The 25,928-nt window shown below is 39.8% G+C and overlaps 1 pseudogene; it reads right to left on the reverse strand.

Moving 5' to 3' along the window:
• LOC118625804 overlaps positions 1–25,482 on the reverse strand; it is a 37,137-nt pseudogene extending 11,655 nt beyond the window's left edge.
• Between the last annotated feature and the right edge of the window lie 446 nt (positions 25,483–25,928).

A 25,928-nucleotide genomic window follows, 5' to 3' on the forward strand; every position in this document is an offset into this window, starting at 1 on the left:
TCCCCCATTGACTGCCTCCTCCTCACTCCCACACCCTCCTGCCTTCCCCTACTATTGTCTGTGTCCATTGGTTATACAGATATGCATACAAATTCTTAGGCTTATCTCTTCCTGCTCCCCGTCCCCCCTTCCTCCTGAGGTTCATCAGTCTAACAACCAATTTGTACTTCTCAATCCCTTCACCTTTTTTTGCCCATCCCCAACCCCACTCCCATCTGCCAACCAACAAAAAGTACTGTGTATCTATGAGTCTGTTCTGTTGTGCTTGTTCGTTTTGTTTGTAGATTCAGTTGTTGGTTGATATGTATTTATTGCCATTTTATTGTTCATATTTTTTATCTTCTTCTTCAAGAAGACACTTCAACATTTCATATAATACTGGGTTGGTGGTAATGAACTCCTTTAGCTTTTTCTTGTCTGGGAAACTCTATATATATGTCCATCGATTCTATGATAGTTTTGCAGGATAGAGTAATCTTGGTTGTAGGCCCTTGTTTTTCATCATTTTTGATATTTCTTGCCACTCCCATCTGGCCTGCAAAGTTTCTTTTGAGAAATCAGCTGACAGTCTATGGGAGCTCCCATGTAGCTTTTGGCGCTTTTAAGATTCTCTATCTTTAATCTTTTACATTTTAATTATGCTATGTTTTGATGTGAGCCTTACTCAGTTTATCTTGTTTGAGACTCTCTGTGCTTCCTGGACTTGTATGTCTGTTTCCTTCACCAAGTTAGGGAAGCTTTCTGTCATTATTTTTTCAAATAGGTTTTCAGTTTCTTGCTCTCTCTTCTCCTTCTGGTAACCCCATGAGGCAAATGTTGATACACTTGAAGTTATCCCAGAAGCTCCTTACACTATCCTCATTTTCTTTGGATTGGGTGTTTTTTGTTTCCTTATAATCCAAATTGGTGGTTTGAGTCTCAGTTTCACCTACCCTACTATTTATTGCCTGTAAATTATTCTTTATTTCAGTTAGTTCATCCTTTATTTCTGACTGGTTCTTTTTTTTATGCTCTTGAGGTCCTCACTAAGTTTCTTGAGCATCCTTTTAACTAGTGTTTTGAACTCTGCATCTATTAGATTGCTTTATCTCCTTTTCATTTAGTTCTTTTTCTGGAGTTTTATTCTGTCCTTTCATTTGGGACATGTTTCTTTGTCTCCTCATTTTTGCTGCCTCCCTGTGTTTGTTTCTATGAATTAGGTAGAGTTTCTATGTCTCCTAGGCTTGGTAGGGTAGCCTATTATAGTAGGTGTCCTATAGGGTCCAGTGGCACAGCCTCCCTGACCATCCTCGCTGGGCCTTCAAGGTGAACCCCTCGTGTGGACTGTACACCCTTCTGTTGTAATTGAGTCTTGATTGCTGTTGGCATGTCAAAGGGAGGGTTTTACTCAGGCTGATCAGCTGCAAGGACTGGCTGTGCCCACTGACCACTGGCCTCTGACTACCTTGGAGGATCAGCTGTGCAGGAGCCCACCACACAAAGCAAGACTTACTTCCCAGAAGACTTCCTTACCAAGCAGGGCTCTGATACCCACTGAGTCCACCTCTTGAGTGTGCTGCTTGTGGAGGTGGTTGGGTGGTGGTGCTCCGATGTGGTCTGAAGCTGTCCACTGGGAGTGCTGGTTCTGAGGCATCCTGGGAGGCACACGCCAAGGTCAGCCACTGCCTGTGTTCTACCCAGGGACACTAAGCATAAGCTACAAAGCTATCTGCAGATGGCTGCTTCTTGTGCTGGGCTTGGAGGTGCCCAGGCAAAGCCAAGTTGTGAACCAAGGCTGGCTCCTGCTAGTGCCAGGCCTGGGGCCACTTAGCGAGAGGTATGGGGCTCACTGAGACCAGATGCTGTTTGTTTGAGAGATTTTCGGAAAATTTGAAGCAGGAGGTAAGACAGACCAATCCTACTGGAAAGCCACTGGAAACAGCTTGGGTGAGCCCAAAAGTTGGGTGGGGCAGGGCCTCAGGGAATCACCAGGGTGGGGCAAATGGTGTGAGCCAGGTTGCTGGAGTCCCAGATATGGCGCCCATCTGCCAGCCCCATGTGGAAAGGGCTCACCAAAGGAACAACGGCCTCCGCCAGCACATCTGTCTGGAAGAAAGCTGCCTCTCCTGCTCTTGCCCCAATGCCAAACAACTCAATTCTTCCTTGTATGTCTCCGGTGCCTTTCAAGCTTCCTCCCCTGCACTGGAACCTGGAGAGAGCAAGTCTTAGTAAGTCCATCTGTGGGCACTTAATTTTTATTTAATTTTTATTTTATTTTTTTGTTGTATGTGCCCCTAGCAGGAACCGAACCCAGGACTCTCTGATCCACAGGCCGATGCTCAACCGCTGAGCCAAACTGGCCAGGGCCATCTATAGGCACTTTAAAAGGATCTGCCTGGGGTTCCAGCGCCTCGGCCTCCTTCAGCGTCAGTTCCCATGGTTTTTGTAGCCAGAATTTATGGGGACTTCTCTTCCAGGCACTGGAACCCTGAGCTGGGGGGCCTGGTATGGGACAGAGACCCATCACTCCTCAGGGAGGACCTCAGCTGAGATAGTCCTCCTGATTTTTATCCACCACCCGTGGGTGTGGGACCAGACCTTCCATGCCTCTGCCCCTCCTACCAGTCTTGATGTTCTGTCTTCTTTAATTTCATAGTTATAAGACTTCCATTCCTACAACTATGATTTCAGGCAGTTCTGAATGATGGTTGTTCTGTAGTTTAGTTGTAATTTTGATGTGGTTGTGGGTAGTGGTGAGTACCACATTTACCTACACTGTCATCATGACCAGAAGTCTAGACCTGGAGTATTAAATTAGCTAATCTTCCCTTTACATTTTCTGTTAAATAATAACCAGGTTATTGTGCTGGTAACACTAATGTGAAGTTTTTATTATTATTAGTTGACTTGGCTTTAAATTAAATTCATTTACCCATTTTACTATGTGACATTTATTTATATTGTTACTTTTATATATTTATATAGGTAACTATATATACATATATGAACAGAGTGAAGAAATAAAATGATTAAGTCAATGTAGGTGGCAACTTGATATGAAGAAGATAGCTAATTATTAATATAAGGAAGGAAGCAAAAGGAAACTAAATAATCTTAATAAACTGGGAAGCAGAAGCAGGTAACAGAGCAGAATTCCATCTAATTTACTGGTAAACAGACTGATTCACATACTCCAGGAGATGGCCCCTGAGAAGACTTAATCCTGAAAATGAGACAGGAAATCTCCCCAGGGGTGCTGAAATCCAGACACCAGAGGGATGTGAGGAAATTCCTGTGCTGAGTGCATATTCAATAGGAACTAGATGATGTAATGAAACTTTGGACATGCACAATGGGAGTCAGGGTGATGAAAAAGGGGGGCAGAGCCTAGCCCGGGAACAATTGAAAAGGTAATCGGATTGGAGAGACATGAAACTTCAATAGAATTTATTGGGAGGAGAGCCCAGATCAGGCCCAGGAAAAGTCAGAAATTTGGGTTTAATAGTTTGATGGTCCTCTGTCTTTTACCTGAACCAAAAGATATATGGAGGATTAACAGAAGCCTCCAGGTGGTGCTTTAGAGTCTGGCCACCCTCTAAGTCCCTGAGGGTGTACTAATTCCTCTGATTCACAATACAATCTTGCCATCACATTTAAACTTTTTCGCACAAGTGCCTTTGAAATTTTTTTCTCATGTTTTCAGAAAAGAACCTATCACTTTCATGGGCAACAACTATAATCAAGCTGCTAAATTACTAAAATCAAGTAGATTGAGGTGTGAGAAAATGATTCTGTTCTTGTTTAACTTGTCTAGGAACTTAAACTTTTAAACTTTCTAGTCCTGGGTCAATGACTGGACATACATCAGACATCCAGATACACCTCTGATTCACCCCTGAAGGACTCACGTATCCAGACTATCTGACATTCACTGGCACCCACAGTTTTTGCACAGTTCCTGGTATACAGCTCTCAAATCCAGGCTGCCTGACATCTGATTGATAATTGTCCTGGGCCAATCTTAGGGCAAAGAATGCAGATCTGATTCTTCTCAAAATGTACTTTTTACAATTAGAACTCGTAACTTTTCTTTCTTTTTTAGAGCACTTCTAAGTTTTTGCCAAGTTGTGTTTCCCATGTGCAAACCCTAAGACCCTTGAATAAATATTTATCATTTATTTCTAGCAAAACCTCCAAATATACATACACGCAGACATATATGTAACACACTATAATATATATTTTGATGTTTTGTTCAGATAGAGTGAGAGGGATAAAGAGAGAGAAAAACATCGACGTGAAAGGGACACACTGAGTAGTCGCCACCCACATGACCCAATCAGGGCCGGGGACAAACTGCAACCGAGGTACGTGCCCTTAGCGGAACTGAATCCGGGTCTCTCCAGACCACAGGCCGATGCTCTAATCACTGAGCAAAACCGGCCAGGGCCACAGATTAATATTAATATCATATGTATATATCCTGATATTATAATCCTACTATATTTGAAATGAAATATCCAGATTATTTATGCTTACAATATTGTGATGTGTGTGTATGTATGTGTGTATAATTTGATCATTCAGATGACCAGAATATATTTCTCATATATAGTTGGTCTTTTTGCACAGTTCCTGGTATACAGCTCCCAAACCCTTGGAACTTCCTGAAAATGCTTCAGAGCCATAAAGGTGAAATGGGTGTCTTGTTATTCATAATAAGACCTTCTACACCATAACTTGGTTTATGTTAATGAAGTGACTTTTTGAAAGCATCTAAGGATGGGGGCTGGTTGCTAGGGGAACCAATCATGAACAGAGAGATGGAATTTACAGTCCCACCTCCTGATTTTCAGGGAGGAAAGAAGAGCAAGAGGTTTAATCAATGGCAAATAATTTAATCTTCCATGCCTATGTAATGAAACCTCCATAAAAAAAAAAAAAAAAAAAAAAAAAGGAGAGGATTCAGAGAGCTTCCAGCTTGAGGAACTGGAATGTTTCCATATGTCACAGTGATAGGACCCAAGTTTTCTGAGAACAGAGCTCCTTTGTTTTGGACCTCCTGCTAAGTATCTCCTCACCTGTCTATTGATTTGAATCTTTTAATATCCTTTGTAATATTTTGGTAATCTGGTGAGTAAACAGGTTTCCTGAGTTCTGTGAGCCACAAAAGCAAATTAATTGAACCATGGGGTCAAGGGAACCTCTGATTTATGGCCAGTTGGTCAGAAGTACAGATAACAACTTGGGCTTGTGATTGGTGTCTGACAGAGGGCAGTCTCCTAGGACTGAGCCCTTAACCTGCGGAATCTGATGCTGTCTCTGGATAGATAGAATCAGAATTGAGTTGAATTGTAGGACACCCTGATGGTATCCGAGAATTGCTTGTTGGTATGGAGAAGCCTACATGACATATGTGAACACACACACAAGTTAGAATTGGGTCCAGGAACCCAAAAGAGTACTTATATATCATAGTGACATAGTAACAATCTAACATCATATATATAATACAATAACATGGGTTCATAAATACACACACATGAAATCTAACAATTTTATTTTGATTTTTGTAGCATTTTAATATCTTACAATAACTTGGGATTTTTCTTTTTCCTAAGTTTTCTTATATATTCACACTTCAAATGAGAGAAAAAGCAAGAGAGAAATGGAGGGGAGGTAAGAAAAGGAGAGGAACAAGAACAGAAAGGATGGAGAACATTTTCACCAATGATACATCTGATAAAGGGTTAATTTCCAAATTATGTAAAGAACTCATACAACTCAACAAGAGGAAGACAAACAATCCAATTAAAAAAATGGGCAGAGGTCCTGAATAGACACTTCTCCAAAGAGGACATACAGATGACCAATAGACATATGAAAAAATGTTCGATATCACTAATCATCAGAGAGAGGCAAATTGAAACCACAATGAAGTAACACCTCACACTAGCCAGAATGGCTACCCTCAATAAATCAAAAAACAGTAAGTGCTGGTGAGGGTGTGGAGAAAAGGGAACCCCATTACACTGCTGGTAGGAATGTAGACTGGTGCAGCCACTGTGAAAAACAGTATGGAGTTGCCTCAGAAAATTAAAAATAGAACTGTTGTTTGACCCAGTGATCCCACTTATGGAAATATATGCTAAGAAGTCTGAAAAACCAATCAGAAAGAATATATGCACCCCGATGTTCACAGCAGCATTATTTACAATAGCTAATATCTGAAAACAGCCCAAGTGCCCATTAGTAGATAAGTGGATAAAAAAGCTATGGTACATTTACACAATGGAATATTATGCAGCTGTAAAAAAAGAAGAATCTATTACCTTTGAGACAGCATAGATGGACCTGGAGGTTATTATGCTAAGCAAATTGAGCCAGTGAGAGAAAGACAAATGTCACATGATCTCACTTATATGTGGAATCTAATGAACAAAATAAACTGGTGGAAAAAATAGGTCCAGAGACATGGAAGCAAGGAACAGACTGATAGATCTCAGAGGGAAGGGGACAGGGGATGGGAAGAGAATAATCAAAGAACTTATATGAATATATGCATAGTCCATGAATACAGACAATATAGTGAAGGCCTAGGGAGGGGCAGAAGCCAGGTGGAGGGGGCAGAGGATAAAATGGGGGACATCTGTAGTCCTCTCAACAATAAAAATAAATTAAGATAAAAAAAGAAGAAAGAAGGAAAAAATTCACACTGAGATTAGAATTTTAACTTACTTTGTGGAGAGCTGTACATTTATAAAATCAAATCCTCCCTTACCTGCATATGATGTGCCTTTTCATGTAGGTCTTTTCTAGGACCTTCAGACAATTTTCATACATTTTCTTCTTATCATTACTGTTCATTAATTCTTAAGTTTGTTCATACTAGTTTATAATTTTGTTGCTATTTTGAAAGACATCTTTTATTTTTTTTGTATTTTCAAATGGTTACAGTTCAGCTGTAAAGCTATTTTAATCTCCATCTACTTGAGTCTTTAATCTACATCACAACTGGTTCAGCATTCTTTTTTTTATCCTCACTCAAGGACATTTTTCCATTTTTTGTTCAGACAGAGTGGGAGGGAGAGAGAGAGAGAGAAACATCAGTGCGAAAGGGGCACACCTAGTGGCTGCCTTCTGCACACACGACCCAACCAGGGCCGGGGACAAACTGCAACCGAGGTACGTGCCCTTAGCGGGAACCGAACCCCGGTCTCTCTGGACCGCAGGGCGAAGCTTTAACTGCTGAGCCAAACCGGCAGGGCTGGTTGAACATCCTAAAAGGAATAGCAGCCCTGGCCGGTTTTCTCAGTGGTTAGAGCGTCAGACCATGGACCAAAGAGTCCCAGGTACGGTTCCTGCTAAGGGCACATACCTCTGTTGCAGTTTCTCCCTGGCCCTGGTTGGGGTTTTGTGGGTGGCGACCACTCAATGTGTCTCTCTCACATTGATGTTTCTCTGTCTCTCTTCCCCCCTCTCTCCCTCTGCTCTATCTGAAGATAAATGTGAAAATGTCCTCGGGTGAGGATAATAAATAAATAAATAAAACAATAAAAGAAATAGCAAATAGATAATGAGAGGCATTTATTGCCCTGTCCCCATCTCTAAAACCAACAATATTTGCATGGATTTTCTTCCTTGGCCTATGTTGCTACAAACTTCATAAATTTTTTAACCTTAAACGATTCTTACTTTCTGTTATAGCTCCTACTCAACCATGATATGTTAAAATCATGTTGTATTAAATTTGTTAATATCTTTTTTTTAATACTCATCAGAGGACATTTTTCCATTCATCTTCAGATAGAGTGGGAGGGGGAAAGAGAGAGAGAGAGATCAATGTGAAAGAGACACATCGATTGGTTGCCTCCTGCATGACCCCGACCAGGGCTGGGGATTAGACCACAACCAAGGTACAAGTGCCCTTTACTGGAATCAAGCACACTACTCTTTGGTCCATAGGTAGACACTTCAACTACCTAGCCAAACTGGCCAGGGCTAAATTCGCTACTATCTTAGAATGATTACACTGTCATAACTGAGATAGAACTTCAGTTTTTTACACTTTGTAAGATTTTGCTATTAGGCTTATATTAGCTGAATTAAAATGTTTTTCTTCTTTTCCTAGGATATTCATATTAATTCTTCCTTGAAAGTTTAGAATAATACACCTGTAAACCTATCAAAACAAGAGCCTTAAAAAAAATAGCGCAATTTTTAATTACTTCTCTGCTTGATCTTTAGAGGTTTCCTAGTTATTTTAAAAACCAGCTTATTAATTTATATTTTTATAAATATTACATATCATTAAGATTTTTAACACTATTAATATAGTTTTATAACAGTCTATTTAAAAATTTTATAGCTATATCATATTAATATTGTAAATTTTTGTTTAGACTTATTTATATATATATAACTCATATAGGCATCATTTTAATGTTTTTAATGGACCGGTTCCCAGCCATTATGATTGTGTATAGATTTTTAGTTTGTAATTACTTATTTTACCTTTTTTCCTCCTGCTTTCCTTATATCTGACTTCTCATTTTCAAATGTTTTTAATAATTTATTTCCATTCATGTTTAATAATAGAAACACATAGGTTACCATTTTCTAAAATGGCTTTAGGCCTTTACTGTAAGCGTTGATACACTGAATTTTTATTGTTCTAATTTTCTGTGTGGTCTCTAAACTATCTAGACTGTCTGGAAATTTTCTCTTTTGTTCAGGAGTTGCTCAGTGGAGGAGATCCCCTTTGCCTCGTCACCACGAGGCAACTGGTATGTCAGTTCTCTGAACAAACTCTTGAGGGAATGCTGAAAGAAAAAAGAGTTGCTTATAAGTAACCGAATTTATTTTCTTTAAACTTATGCTGTTAATTTTCTTTTTTATTTATTTTACCTTGTGTTCAGTGAGCCGTTTTAGTTTCAGACTGAGGATCTCTTCAGCTCATTAAAATTTTTTGTATCTTTCTGTTAGTACTTCTTTTCTCTGGCTCTCTTCCCCTTTCTGAAATCTCGATCATATGTATATTGAATTTGTTGCTTCTGCCTGTCAGCCTAAATAAAGAGGTAAACTGAGGCAAGCTCAAATCACCAGAAATTAAGTTTATTGGGAATAGCAGAGGAATTGCAATTCTGGAAACACATGCTGCAGCAAACTACAGGTGAGTCTGTTGAAGGCTTGGTGTGGACTGTATTTATGGGCAAGAAGTGCACAGAGGGAGAAGTCCTGCTAGAGACTAAGCAGAAAGTTCATTGGCTTGAAGATGAGGAGAGATTCTTGGCATGTTGGCATGTGTTCCTTGGCCAGGAGATACATCTCAGTCATCTGTAAATCAGACATTTATGGAAATCAGTCTCTCAGTTCTTAAGTTCCTTTTTCTGAGAGTGTGTACATAATATTCTTCATTTCATATCTTCCAGTTCCATTTTTTAGATTAAAATCCTTTCACATGTTGATACCGCATCTTTTCTTTTATCATTTTTATCTCTGATTCTCTTTATTTGGGCTCTGGTAGAATTGATAAGACATGTCAAAATTTTAAAATTCAATTTTCTATAATATACAACTCTTTCTTCACTGCCTCTTTCATTGCTTTTCATTTGGCAACGATTTTTAAAAACAATCCCCTTTAAACTGTAGTTAAATTGCTCTTAGATAGATATCCTTTTATCACTGTCCATATTGGTTACATAAATGTAGTGTTTCTGAGAATCTTACTGACTACCAAAAAAAAAAAAGTTTCAAAATTTACTCCTGTTTCTCATAGTAAGTTCTAGTGCTTCAGAGCAGTTCCTTTTTTTAAATAATAAAATAATGAATGTGTCTGGATATTTTTCTGCCTCCTCAGGCACACCCAAGGCAAAGGAAATTCTCTTGTTGTCCACAATCAGAAGCTGATAGGAAACTGTCCAAGACTGTGAGGGTCTTTCGGTTCCAACCTTTGTAGCATAAAAACACATACATATGAAAAGTTGAGATGTACTGTAATCATACTTTGCTAGTTCAGAGGTACAGTGGCCTGGGGAGAAATAGGAAGTATCTGAAGCCAAAGACAGCAAGTAGTGGCCAGGAATTAGCTGGCACTGGACCACCATTCTTTGCCTGGCATGGCTGCATTTGTCAGGAGCCAGCCAAAGAAGAGTCCCACTCCTTACCTAGTGGGCCAAGTAGGCAGGGAGTAAATGCCACTTTGGGCATCTCTGTTTGCCATGACCTCCTGGAACCAATTGTATTTCCCAGAAGCAGTAATAAGATCCATATTGTTCCACTGACTTTGGATGGGGAAAGGGAGAGGGCTTATGGGGATTCTGCCAGGCCTTTGCACTTACTCTCAGTATTTCACCTATAGAGGATCATGCCTGCCAGCAACCATTTCTTCATTTCAATCCTGTTTATTCAAGCAACCTCAAATTCCTCAGTGAGCAAATCACTGCTTCCTGGTCTATCAGAATCAGTAAAAATTATTTCTAACTTTCATATTCCACTGGGCATTTTCATTCAAATCATGTAACTTTGGTCATATTTTGCACTGAATTGATAATCTTTGTTAATGTAGGGTGGGTTTTCTGTTTGTTTGGTTTGCACTAAAATGTCTTCTGTTGACATTCCAGGGACTGTCCTGTGCTTTCCGTTTTGTTTCTAACTTTGGTTGTGAAGATTCTGAAAACAGTGCTTAACAACTGGGTCAGTTTGTCCTTTGACATCTGGGAAAATGCTAGACCCTCTTTGGTCCATGAATGGAAGAAAAGTCTATGCTGCTCTTCACATTTTCTTAGCTTCCGGCATCATCCACAACAGCGGCAAAGAGAGCTTGTTCTAGCACTTCCCAGAGCCCTTCGGCCTTTCGTTCAGAGAAGTGCTCTTCATGGATTAATAGACTCCATCCACTACAATGTGCACACAAAAACTATATTTCCAATCTGAAGACGACATTAGAGGTTCACTTTTTATAACAAAGGGAACAATTTCATTTGTAGATTGAAACTATTAAATAACATTACTATAACATGTATACTTTCATGACAGTAAAAGCAATAAAACTGAAGGAATGCTTTGTATATTTTTAGATAAAATATATTAAAATTTCAAAGAAAAGATATAAAAATTATTTTAAGATAAATCATCAGAAATTAATTGTTCAGATCTTTATTTATATAATCTACTTCCTTCCAAAGAAAATTTTCTCTCTTAAACTTGTAGTATCCAAACCCTTATAATATTCTCAGTTCTGTTATACAATTTTAAAAAGGAGGCACTCATGTGAATGAACCAATAATAAAATCATTTCTCATTTTAACTCTGAGGTATTGGTCATGCATTTGTCAGTAATCTGCTCACAAAATGTCATAAATCAAGTCATTACACATTATACTCTGCTATGACATTTGTTTAAAAAAGTCCATTTTTTTTGTCCAGCCGATGTGGCTCAGTGGTTGAGTGTCAACCCATGCACCAGGAGGTCACTGGTTCGATTCCTGGTCAGGGCACATGCCCAGGTTGTGGGCCCAATACCCAGTGGGGAGCATGCCAGAGGCGGCCAATTGATGTTCTCTCTCATCGATGTTTCTATCTCTTTCTCTCACTTCCTCTCTCTCTAAGATCAATAAAGGGAAAAAAAAAATCGAAAAAAAAAGTCCATTTTTGTGCTCATGTAGTATGATTTTGTTTTTGTTTGTTTTATATTATGTTAACTCTTTGGTAAGGGAACAGAGTCATCAGCTATGAGAAATTTCCCTCAGTTGTACATATCAAAATGTATTATTTTATAGCAATATTTAACAGGAAATATACTAAGAAAGTAACTTTGCCATGATTCCTTTCTGATATTCACTGGGTACCGAAAAACAGGCCTAGAAATAACAAGGAAACACAGGCAGGGATGACACAATCTACCATCCCTTTACAGATCAGCTTCTAAATCAAAAAGAAAAATTGGCTGTATAAAAGCCAGATTCCCAGGATATTGGGATGATATATCTCTATTAGCCCTCCCATTGATTGCCTGGTTATGATCAAATCTGATTCACTAAATCAATACTTCCTTCCTCCTTTGCTCTTTTTTTTTTTTTTTTTTTATCCTCACCTAAGGAAATTTTTCCATTTTTTGTTCAGATAGAGTGGGAGGGAGAGAGAGAGAAACATCAACGTGAAAGGGACACATTGAGTGGTTGCCACCCGCACGGCCCAACCAGGGCCGGGGACAAACTGCAACCGAGGTACATGCTCTTAGCGGGAACCGAACCTGGGTCTCTCTGGACCACAGGCCGACACTGAGCAAAACCAGCCAGGGCCCTCCTTTGCTTTTGTTGGAAATTTTTCCCTAAATTGAACAATCAGCTGAAGGAACTATATCAGTCAAGAATGCTTTTGACTTAATAGAATAGAAACCCTACTAAGAGTGATACTATCTGTCTCAGACACTAGAAGTTTGGCAATAGTCTCTCAAGGCTAATGCAGATACTCAAAAATATTATCAAGGACCTGGCTGTCCATCTTTCCATGTGCTCTCCTTAATGTGTGGGCCTCATCCTCATGATTCTGACCTCATGGTCACAAAATTATCACTGTGCTGAAGGTGCAGAACCAATGTTATAGAGAGGAAGGAAAAAATAAACAACGGTGAAGAACAGTTGGTATCCATAATCAAAAAGAGAAAATCCTCCCTAAAGCCAGCAAATTCCAGCAATAATCCTCATTGGCCAAGCCTTGTCACATGGCCACCTCTAGCTTGAAGGATGCCTGGGATATTAAATTATTTTAAATGGGCTCACTGCCTCCATTAACAAAATCAGGGACCTTTTAATAACAGGAATAAAAATAGACATTGAACAGACAAAGAGCATTATTGGCTAATCAGGCTTCCCTGATTAGGTTTCTCTTTCAAGTTATCATAAAAATATTTTTGAAACAATATTCATATTTATTTTCTCTTCCTTATCATTCACTTATTTCATAACACTTGGAAATCTTGATTCTGTTTCTGCCTGTGAATTTCTATTGACTTAATTTAGGGTAATAGCACTGGAAGGAAGCTTGAAAGACATATACTTCCACTGCCTCTTTGTACATGTGAGGAACTGAAGCAAGAAATGCTTCATGAACACATAACTATTGTGCACCTACATTTTTTCTGTAAAAGCCCAGAGATCCTCTGCTTCATATGAAGTTGCTAAACACTCCTTAAAACTTCCCTCTTTGATTTTTGTGACATATATTTGTATCCTATTACATTTCCACCTTCTTTCCCACATTTTTTTCTTCTCTTATTCATACATAAACATTCTTCAAGGTTATTCCCTTAACAATGCTTAATTTCTTTTCATTAATTGTATTATCTCTCATAACCTCAATAGTCATACTTCTCTCAAATCTATAACTCTTACCTACACCATAATCTGAACCACAGATCCATAGCTTTATCTGCTTATTGAACATTATTACTACTATCAACGGCCTATTGGCGCTAATTCAGTGCTAACTAGTACAGTGATACCTCGGTTCTCGAACGCCTCGGTTTTCGACCAAATCGGTATTCGACCAGAGATTCGAGAAACTTTTGTCTCGGAATCCGAACAAATATTTGGAACTCGAACTTCCGAGATGAGCCGAGTTGAGCCGAATGGCGTTCATTCGGCCCAGCGCGCCTTGCTTGCGTCATCAGTGTGAGTGCAGAGAGAGTCACGCTTTGTGGAGTCACGCTTTCATTGCTTCGGTTCTCGAACAATTCGGTTCTCGACCGTCCTCCTGGAACGAATTATGTTCGAGAACCGAGGTATCACTGTATTCCCAATTTGGCGTGTAGAAGGAAACTTGATTCAGAGCAACACAGTTCATTTGTGGTATAACAGGGCTGTAAAAACAGCACAGCTGTGAGGTGGCCTTAGGGCCACCTGGGGCCAGGCTCCTCTCCAACTAGACAGCTCCGCTCCTCACTGGTCTGCTCTGCTCCGTGAGACATCTTCAATGTTTCAGCTCCAGCCAAGGTAATGCAGTCTTCAGTGGAAAGTGCACTGAATCAGAGGGAAGCTGGCTTATATAGACAGAAGCCCCCCCCCCTGGTCCCTGATTGGTCCATCCCCATGTAAATGAGGACTCCAAATCATAGAAGTTTGAATGGTCCAAAAGGCAATATCCTGCCTGGTCAGAATGAAGCTGCTCTGATTGGTTGGTGAAGATATTAATGGGGATATAGCTGTGCAGCTCTGATTGGATGGGAAAAGCCTCAGTCCTATTGGTTGAAATAACAAAGGAAGGGCTGGCTCAGATAGAAGAAACAATGCAGGCAGGCAGATCATTGCAGACGCAGGTAGTACAGTGAAGGCTTCTCTCTGAAATGAAGCTTGTATGAATGGTCCCTGTGTAGAAATGGCTGCTAGGCTTTTTTTTTTTCTTTAAATTTGGGATCAGTCAGTCACTGGGAGCCCGTTTTAGTAGGTATCTTCTTTCTCAGGGCCACATTTTTCTCCTTTCAATCAAAATCTTATTGACAGACATTATTGTTGATTGATCAGGTCAATTTGTCCTGTATCAATGCCAGAGTGACTTGGCTACCTGCTTTGGTTCAAGCTAGTCCCTCAGTGGGACTCCTGTGGCCAGACAATAGTCAATAGAGCAAATGGAGCCATTTACTTAAGAGAGGTCTTTCAGGTAGCTGTCAAATTCAGAAAATTCTGTCTCTTATACTAGCAGCTAAAACAACCTGGGGAAGGTTAGAAAACAACAAAGGCACCCAGTTCGTACGTGAAATAAGGGGTGATTGGCAAAAGGTATTTGGTATCATAACCATTACGAATTATAAACATGGAGGGGATACAGTAGTTTGATGGATCATTTCTATCCTTCATGCAGCCATTACCCAAGGTTTTGTAGGAAGCTTTAAACATTTGTCTATATAGAACATAAATAGCTTGACAATGAAATATATTAAACAAATTAGAATAAGAATTTGCAAAGTAGACCTTAAAATAGCTCCGAGCTCAGTGGGGAGCCAGGTAAAAATGTCAGGAAACTTAAATACTAACCAGCCATAGACACTAAAAGAAAAACTGGAATGCCCCTTAATGGATCTGACAAGATTAAGAAGGTTGATTGTTTCTAATTCTACCTGGAAAGAAGTATTTCTCCAGGTACAGCAGGAGGTATTGGTATAGCACAAACTCCTCTCGGGGCTGCAAGCACATAATCAAGGGTGACTGTTGTCTAGGACTACTCGTGCGATGGAGTCTAAAGATGTTTTCTGGGCTCAACGGGCTCTGGCGGTTATGTGAGCAATTTGATTCACATTTCTAGTTAGGTTTCACAGTATATCTAATTAAGCAGTACCAAGGCCACCCCATGAAAACATAATTCTGAGAGCGTGATTACCCTTATTTCTTGAAAAATCTGCTAGCAAGTCACATCCCACAAAAAGGCCGTGAGCGTTATCCTCACAAACAGAGGGATCCTCATCAGTGTAGTTGATCAGTACTGTTGATCAGGCCTACTTTTCCCTCATGGGAACTTCAAGGGTGGCTGTTATCATTTTGAGGATTGTAAAAGAGGATGTCAAGTGACCCAAAAGGCATTGTCTAGTCATCCTCCAACTATCTAGACAATCAAATGCCCAAGGCTGACTTGCATAGGCACAGACAAAAATATTAACTGTTGGGGGCACAAAGGTGTCTACTAGTTTGTTCACTTGTAAATTCATGAACAGGAAGGGAGGTGAGAACACTTTCCAACCAGGCTTAGTGTGGTGTGGACATCCTTTTAGAAGTTCTTTCTGGTATGTTTGAACACTGTGGGGTGAACATTTAGGTTCTTGACAATATGGGCTGTTTCCATTCACAGTAGCCTTACAAAGGGGAATTCATTTTACTGGCTCACGTATCTGTAATGTCAAGATGTCAATGTGAGAAACAGTTGGATCTGAAGGCTTGAAAATGTTATCAAGATGTGAGATTCATTTTCATTCTCTCTCTCTCTCTACAAACACACACACACCCCGCAATATGTTCTTCATGTCTCACCTCCAATTTCCTTTGTGTTGCCTTCAATTTACTTTCTTTTTTTTTAAATTAATTAATTTTTTTTATCTTTATTGTTGAATGTATTACAAATGTTCCTCATTTTCCCCCCATTGACCCCGTCTTCCCCACTCCCACCCTCCTCCTGCCTTTTCCCACTGTTGTCTGTGTCCATTAGTTATGCATATAAGTTCTTTGGTTTATTTCCTCCCACCCCCACAAACACCTTTTCTTTGAGGTTTGTCAGTCTAGCAACCAATATGTTCTTCATAATCCCTTCACATTTTTCACCCATTCCCCCCTCCCATTTGGCAACCAACAAAATGTTCTCTGTATCTATGAGATTGTTTCTGTTCTGCCTGGTTTATTTTGTTTGTAGATTCCATTGTCGATAGATATGTATTCATTGCCATTTTGTTTGTTCATATATATTATCTTTTTCTTCAAAAAGGCCCTAGAACAGTTCATATAATAACGGTTTGGTGGTGATGAACTCCTTTAGCTTTTTCTTGCCTGGGAAAGTCTTTATATGACCATCGATTCTAAATGACAGCTTTGCAGGATAGAGTAATCTTGATTGTAGGTTCTTGCTTTTCATCACTCTGAATATTTCTTGCCACTCCCTTCTGGCCTGCAAAGTTTCTTTTGAGAAATCAGCTGACAGCCTTATGGGAACTCCCTTGTAGGTAATTATCTGCTTTTCTCATGCTGCTTTTAAGATTCTCTCTTTGTCTTGAAACTTTTGCATTTTGATGATGATGTGTCTTGGTGTAGGCCTCTTGGGGTTCATCTTGTTTGGGACTCTCTGTGCTTCCTGGACTTGTATGTCTGTTTCCTTCACCAAGTTAGGGAAATTTTCTGCCATTATTGTTTCAAAGAGGTTTTCGATTTCTTGTACTCTCTCTTCTCCTTCTGGCACCCCCAAGATACGAATGTTGGCACGCTTGAAGTTGTCCCAGAGGCTCCTTACACTATCCTCATTCTTTTGGATTCCTTCTCTTTTTGCTGTTCTGATTGGGGGTTTTTTGCTTCCTTATATTCCAAATAGATGGTTTGCTTCTTGGCTTTACCTTCTCTACTATTGAATCTGTGTAAATTATTCTTTATTTCAGTTAGTGCCTTTTTTATTTCTGACTGTGCTTCCTTTATTTCTGACTAGTGCTTTTTTATGCTCTTAAGGTCCTCACTAAGTTCATTGAGCATCCTTATAAGCAGTATTTTGAACTCAGCATCTCCATTTCGCTTAGTTCTTTTCCTGGAGATTTGTTCTGTTCTTTCATTTGGGACCTCTTTCTTTGTCTTCTCATTACGGCTGCCTCCCTGTGTTTGTTTCTATGTATTACTTAATGAGAGATATGGGGCTAGCTGAGATCAGATGCTGCTTGTTTGAAAGAATTTAGGAAAACCTGAAGCAGGATCCAAGACAGGCCAATCCTATGGTCAAGCAACTGGCAACAGCTTGGGTGGGCCTGAAAGTTGGGTGGGGCGGGGCCTCAGGGAGTCACCAGGGCGGGGCTACCCATGTGAGCCAGGTTGCTAGAGTCCCAGGTAATGGCTGCTGTCTGCCAGCCCAGGGCAGGGCTCACCGAAGAAACAAAGGCCTCCGACAGCACGTCCGTCCTGGAGAAAGCCCCTCTCCAGCACTCGCTCCAGTGCCAAACAGCTCAGTTCTTCCCTGCATGTCCCTGGTGCCCCTGGAGCTGCCTCCCCTCCAAGCTTAGAGGGAGAGAGTCCGATAAGTCCGTGCGCGGGCCCTTTAAGGAGCTGCCTGGGGCTCCAGCCGCTTTAGCTTCCCTGAGCCTCAGTTCCCACTGGTCTTTCCAGCCAGAAGTTATAGGGGCTTCTCTTCCTGGCACTGGAACCCTTAGCTGGGTGCCTGGTGTGGGACAGGGACCCCTCAGTCCTCAGGGAGGACCTTACCATCCGAGGCAGCCTCCTGATTTTTATCCGCCACACGTGGGAGTGGGTCCACCTCCGCCCCTCCTACCAGTCTCGATGTGGCTGCTTCTTTAATTCCTCTTTAATTCCGTAGTTGTAGGACTTCCATTCAGCTTGATTTCAGGCGGTTTTGAATGATGGTTGTTCTGTAGTTTAGTTGTAACTTTGATGTGGTTGTGGGAGGACGTGATACCGTGTTTACCTACGCCACCATCTTGACCGGAAGCCTTCAATTTACTTTCAAGGTCTCTCCATGTAGTCAACTCCTGTAGCTCTAAGTTTAGCAGCCCTAAAAGTGTGTTTGCACTGCATTACCTCAAATGACCTTACATCATGATAATCTTTCACCTCCTAAATTGGATGTGATTTCTCCCTTCTTTAAATCTCCAGTGCACACTGTTTGTACCTCTCCAATAGCAATGCCATATTCTAAATGGTGTTATATTCATTTCTGTGATCATATTAGCTTCCCTTCCTCCAACGCTCATTTCATTAGTGTCCTAATGAGGCTCTCATGAGCTACTGAATGCATAATAGCAATCACATACTTATTGACTTAAATAGAAGTGTTGTTTAACATTGAGTCTTTTTTTCAGGTAGAATGTTTATGCACCTAAAAATGTTAATGTAAAAATTAACATAATATAGTTAAGACTTTTATGAGAGATAAAAAGTAATACTTTTATGAGATCATAAATGCTAACTAAACTACATTTCACAATATATATATAAGTCAAACCATTATGCTGTACACCTTAAATTATTCAGTGATATGTCAATTATATCTCAGTAAAACTGAGAAATAGGTAATACTTAATTGCTGTATTTTTGTGAACTATGTGAAGAAAATTTGAATTTGTAATAATAAATTAGAATATTTTAATCTATTTTAATAGGTACCTATTAAATAATATTGATTTTATATATGACTATTTTTAGAGTTTTGGGAGAAAGTCATGTCATAAAAGAAAAGTAGTGTTAGAAAATAAGAAATGAGAAAGGGAAAGAAAACAGGCAGGAAGAAGAGAATAATCAGGCAGAGTAGAAGGAAAAAGGGCAGAAAGAAACCTGCAAAAAGAAGCAGAGTGAGAAATGAAGATTCAAAATCAATTTTTCAATTCCTACACATTAAAATCAAGGGGGAAAAAAACATAGGGAAACAGAAAAATCTGATCACATGGGATAAAAATAATCTTAGACTAATATTAAAAGGCAAATAGCAATTTGGGAAAAAAATTGTTAACAAGGATTAGAGATAAGAACAGTGCCTGACACATAGTACATTTGTTTAATGAATGAATAAAGACTTGTATTTTTAATGCAAGGAACTTCTACAAACAAATAAAACTATAGTGAAAAATTGTCTAAGGACATAATCAAAAGAAGAAATATAGGTAATTAATAAACAGGTGAAATTTTAAAGAACTCAAAATGCAAAATCAAATAATGAGATAGTTTTACCTCGTATAGTAATATGGAAATGCAAATTCATACTTCTCTGGAAAACAATTTGATGCTGGATTAGGCTACTGCTACATAGCAAACATCTTTAATATTTCAGTGGCATACAAAAATAAGTATTATTTCCCACAGGTTTCCAGGGCAGCAGGAATGGCTCTGCTTCACACTGAAACTTCTATTGGCATGGTTTCCTCTAAATGTATCTCATCTTTCTCCTGAAACCAGTGGGCTAGCCAGATCAAGTTTTTCTTTTGGCGACTGCTGAGGTACAAGAGGACAAGTGGAAATGCACCAGACTCCTTTGGCTCCAGGCTTGTACCTGGCACCGACCATAAGCCAAAGTGAATCATAAGATGGAACTCCAAGTCAAAGAGCAGGGACGTGTGCTCCATCCAAAATGAAAACACCACAGGGGCATGGATTCAGTGGAGGAGGAAGAATTGTGCCAAATATTTTATCTTCCACAGGTACTTCTCTGGAAAATGTTAATAGAAGTCCAGAAGTCTCAAACTGGCAACCCAAATGCCAAATCCTGCCCTTATCTGTTGTTGATGTCTTGGTTGTAATATAGGGCATGAATTCTCTATTGTCAAACGCAGGCTCTATGACTTCATATTGCCTTATATTTATCTGCTTTTTAGGACTTGACTTGACCCTGAAGGCATTTAAGCTTTACTTCCCTGGTTTATACTTATACTACTCCACCATTATTTCTAACTGTGACAAACTGAAAATCCATCAAAGTTCCAAATATAAGAAAATAGAAAAATTAAGGTCCAGCTATAATATACAGCATGTTATAGCCAAAATTGTTTTTTTAAATAATATTTAATAGCATTTGGAAATCTTTTCAATATAATAATGAGAAAAAGTCCAGATTTATACTTATAATTATGTTTTATGCGTTATAAATAAAATCATTTATGTATAGATTATATACATTTGTTAGAGACAGGAAATATATCAAAAATTATGGGACCATTTCTAAATGTTAAGATTACTAACATCTTTTTCTTTGTATTATTCCATATCATTGTAACTCTCTACAATGAATGGTATTACTTTTATAATCCAAAAAATTAAATATAAAAACCAAACTGCTCTCTTGACCACAGATCTGGTTAGAACATTTAAACATTAATCGTATACTACTAGGATTTAAAAGTAATTTCACATAGTACCATCTCTTTCAATTTGCAACTTGGAAGCTGAATATAGTGGTTCCATACTTAGTTAATGTGCAATTTCTACTTCTCCCTCTACATGGTATAGTCCCCCATTTATTTATCAATGTGTTTCCTTCCCAGAATAAATTACATATGACTTTGAGGGCAGTGATGACTTTATTACATTTTTCATAGCACCCAATGCCATGCCTTACACATGTTGATCACGAGAAAGAAGATACCTAGCAAGAAGCGCTCCTGGTGGCTAAATGGACTCAAATTTAAAAACAGAGCCTAGCAGCCCTTTTTAAACAAGGGCCTCTCAAGCAGGCCACATTTTATGGAGAAGCCTGCAATAAAATGCCTGCCACTTGAACTGAACTGTCTGCTTGTACTGTATTCCTCCCAGCTGGGCCATTCCTTATAAAGGAGTTCTTACAATTGTATTTCAACCAATAGGACAATCAGAGCTGTGCAGCTATATTCCTCACTAGCATATTCACTGACTAATCAGAGCAGCTCCACCCTGACCAATCAAGACAGTGCTTTTAGGACCAATTAAACTGCAAGGATTTGGAGTCCACATTTGCATGAGGAGAGACCAATGAGGGACCAGGGGTGGTAACTTTTCTATATGTACAGTCTACAGAGACTGTATTTTCCCTTTCCACTGAAGCCAGCATTTTTCTGACTGAAGCTGAAACACCGAAGACCTCTCACCAGAGTAGAGTGGAACAGACCAGAGCAGGAGGAGCAGAGAGGAGTGGAACAGAACTGTCAGGCCATAGAGGTGCCTCGCCCAAGGGCCGCCTTGCAGCTGTGCTGTTCCATAGCCAGGATGTTTCATAATTGAGCTGTAGCACTACTGAGCTGTTCCATAGTTACGCCGTCAGCTGTGTTGTATCCCAAGTGACCTGTTTGCACCAAATAAAGTTTTCTTCCACACTGCACCCCAATGGGGGGCTCCTATTGGTAGTGGATTGGCGCCAATGACCATCGACTGATACACACAATAATGATGATAATAATATGCTAAATGCATTATTTCATTCCATTATCACAACTGTCTTACAAGTTATATAATGTCACTCCCACTGTGTCCTGATTTTATAGATGAGAAAGATGAGACTTGAAGAGATTAATTAAATTGCCCAATGTTACACACAGAAGAAGCATCAAAGCCAAGATTTTGGTGGTTTTTTTTTTTAATATGTTTTTATTGACTTTAGAGAGAGAGAGGAAGGGAGAAGGAGAGAGAGAAACACTGATGAGAGAGAGAGAGCCATTGGATGCCTCCTGCATGCCCCCTACTGGGGATGAGCCTGCAACCCAGGCATGTGCCCTGACTGGGCAACCTCCATGTGCACAGGTCAATGCTTCATCAACTGAGCCACACCAGCCAAGGCACAAAGCCAGGATTTGAGCCCAGGCAGCTTGGTTCTAAAACCCACTCCGAAAAAACAAGAGTCCATAAATGAGCTGGTCTTGGATCAGCGTTCATTAAATTCAGTCCTCTTTATCTGTTCTCCTCTACATCCTAAGGGGTTTGATTCCAATAGCCTGTGCTTTTCTAACTTTCTTGTCAACTGACTTCCTTGGCTTTGGCTGGGAGAAAGCACTAGTGGAATATTGAAGGATGGGAGGAAGGGATAAAGCAAGAGATTTACTCCCCTCTTTCTGCTTTGGATACCATCTCCACTTAGGTCCCTGGCTCCCACGAGACAGATCCTCCGTGGTTCCAGCTTCTGCTGTGTGGCCCTGGCTCCCCAAGAAATGTCTCCTTTCCCCTCCAGCCAGGGGTTTCATTGACTTGTTGCTAATCTCTGCCTCACTGACCTCTGTTTGACTTTTCTGATAGTTCCTGATCTTTTTAATCAATTCCATGGATTACATTTCCTGTTTCAAATATTGACATCTACAAAATACTTCCTTAGTTAAAATTTTCCCATGAGAATGCCTGCTAGTTTTTATATCTGAACCTCAAAGAGTCTATGAGTTTCTCAAAACAATGTTTTTGACTGATATTTATAAAGGCAATGTTTATATTTATGTCATAAAACTAAAGACCCTTTTAAACTAAACAAATTTCCCTAGTATGAAGTGAAAGCCTTGAGTCACAGTCCAGCACAAATGGTAACATATTAGGGTCACTTGTAGACATTGTAAAAAGCATGCCAACACCAACCAAGCACAGTCACTGTGACACTCTTGGAGCCCTGGCCTCATAAGTCTGTTTGTTTGGAACTGACTTCCACCCACCTGTGAGGGCAGGTACTTCTCTGTTTATTTCTATAGCTCCAGCTTTTAGAACAATGTCCAGCACATAGTAGGTGCTTATTCACTATTTCATTAATATTAAGTGCTTTAGATATTTCATCTATAAATTTCAGAGGATTTTCACCACAATACCTCTGAGTTGCAAATAAATAAATCACTTTTTTGATACTTTTAAAAATTAACTGTTAAAACCTTGTAGAATATTCTCTGATGAAGAGGGAGAACCAGAGAGACCTGCGGAAGAATTCATCTCTGTCCAACAATAGTCAGAGAATGTATTACTTTTTACAGTTATCTAGAAATCCCAAAGATCTTTAGAGGTCCAGAGAAGGAAGAAAGAAACCTTTCTAAAGTCATAAAAAAAATAAAAAAAAAAAGCCAGAGATGGAACTGACTCAGAATTGCCCCCTACCCACTTTAGCATAAGGACTAGGAGACTTTTTGAGAAACAACCTCGTTCTGGCAAAGATAATGTGTGGCTTTGGATAGTCACTTAATCTCCATTTCATCATGTGTGAAATGTGGATAACAATATCTACCCCAATCTATATCACAGGAATTGGAAAAGAGAAAATAATATAAAAATAGTCTATGAGAAAGAATGCATTTTATGAACTGTGGAGTTCCATGCCATTAACATGGTGGAAGAAGCTACAAAATCAAAATATTTTTTAAAAAAGAAAACAACATATTGTGCACACCTAATTGATAAACACTTCAGTGGCTTTGGACCAGAGTATGGCCTACTATAATAAAATATATGCAGGTATTTCAAGCCAAAAGACCTCTATAAAAATCTACACACTGCCCAGCCAGTATGGCTCACTGGTTGAGCATCATCGACCCATGCACCAAGAGGTCACTGGTTCGATTCCAGTCAGGGCACATGCACAGGTTGTGGGCCAAATCCCCAATAGGGGGCATGCAGGAGGCTACCAATCGATGTTCTCTCTCATCGATGTCTCTATCTCTTTCTCCCTCTCCCTTACTCTCTCTAAAATCAATAAAGGAAAAAAAATTTAAACCTATACATTGATAAAAAAAAATAAAAACTAAAAATTTCTACCAGTCCAGATTCTTTCAAATAGTGATTCATTCGTCAAGAACAAAAATTTTAAAATACTCATTTTTGCCATTTGTATGTTTTGTATTTTAGAAATTAATACAAAGACTGGATGATTATTGACCATCAGTGGGATAGCAGGAACTGACTTGTAAGCTCTGTGATATTTAAACAGCCAGAAAAAACCATGTAGAAAAAAACTGAAAGTCAAAATCTGAGGTACTGAAGGCTCATATAATCCAGGCACAGACTGCAAGTGTCCCAAAATGTAAGCAAATCAGCTGCAAAACATTTGTTGCCTCTTTATACCAACCAGGCATCATTCATTCGCTGTGCCAGAGGGCTGCATTAAAAACAAACAAACAAAAAACTGGTTTCCTCTGGGCTTATCCTAAGTGATATTTTTTAACTGGATCCCTCAGTGACCTTTTCTTTTCCTCACTACCGAGTTGCTGCGGCTTGTTTCTCCACCCCAGCTAGGAGCTCAGTGCGGGAAGTGTGCCTTCCTGTCTAGCAGCCTGGGCTTCAGGTAGTGACGCCCTGGAGCTCTAGCTGTGAGGTCTATGGGAGGTACTTTTGTACTGAGCAAGCACAGACCCTGCATCCTCCGAGGAAAGGTCCGCATTGTCACTCGCAGTTCTCTTTTCTCACGGTAGCCTGGCAACCCATCCGCGTCTCTTTGATGGAGGGCGTTCCTACTAGAAAACAGCTTTATGAAAAGTGTCAGGGTCATCTTTAGAAACCCAGAGAAAACAAAACAACCGCCCCCCAAAAAAGCCTACCACCAAGAAGGCAAAGAAAAAAAAACCCGCACAACTCAATTATTCAGCCTCACACAACTGCGCCTGTCAGGTCTTCCTAACAACACTCACTTGAATTTAATTAAGTTTGTCCCTGTAGCTTGCGAACAGCTCTGCCCGACCTGCTGGAATGGGATGAAAAGCCCGAAGGCAAGACCCCGTGAGGCCGCTGTCGATAAGCAGGGGCACAGCATTCTGAAGTTAGGTCCATTCCCATCCCCTCGCACATAAAATACCCTGCGGACAACGTTTTGAAGGGAGCATTAGAAGTTGGGTGGGCTGAGGGCAAAGGCAGAGGAGAACTTTTCCCACCAGCGACTTGTCCGCCCCTGCTGGAGGCCGGGGGCTGAAGTGTAAAACAAGCCAGGCCTTCAGAACTTCCAAGTCAGACAATGAGATCCAAACGCAAGCTCCGCCACCTCCCAGCTCTGTCACTTTGGGAAAGTTAACTAGGCCCTCTGAGTCTCAAGTTCTTCATTTGTAAACTAGAAAAGTCAAAACTTACTGAAAGACAGATTGAGATGAACTGAGGTAAGGTGGGCAAGATGCCTAACACTATTAACTCTCAATGACTCTTCTGCTCAAGTCTCTGCTTAAATCCTCTAAAGTCTGTTCCTATTTATTACATAATTTCCAAACTTGGTAACATGATAGAGAATCTTCAAAATGTAACGCTAGTACCACCTGCCTGTTGCCTTCTCTCAGGCACCTTTCCCCGGGCTGTACCTGTGCACAGGCTTTTCCTCCTGACTGAGGTATCCTTCCTCGTCATTCTTCACCATCGCATTCTGGTACCCCCCCAGACTCTTGCTCTAACTCTCCTAAGCAATTAGCCAGTCCAGGCCCGTGGTTCTCATAGTACTATGTAATTTTCTCAATTAAGAATTTTTACCCATTAAATTGACCAGCTTTGTATGTTTCTCCTCAAACAAATCATAATCTTTTTATGAGCATGGTTATGAGCATTTTTATATTATTCCAATATTGAACAGTGTTCAATAAGTATTTAATTGATGAATGGAAATGTCCCTACTATACTTATTTGAATCACTTTAAAATTTACACTTAAAATGTTCCAGAAGGGATTGCTTATTACTTATTTTTGGCACCTCCCTGAATTATCACAGAGAACCTATATAGAATTTAATAAGCCTATCGTTTGAAACATGATGAAGAGTACTAGAATGAGAATTACAGAGTTAGAAAGTGAATAAATAATCATTTCTGA

Source organism: Molossus molossus, unplaced genomic scaffold, assembly GCF_014108415.1.
Source record: "Molossus molossus isolate mMolMol1 unplaced genomic scaffold, mMolMol1.p scaffold_m16_p_1, whole genome shotgun sequence".
Lineage (NCBI taxonomy): Eukaryota > Metazoa > Chordata > Mammalia > Chiroptera > Molossidae > Molossus > Molossus molossus.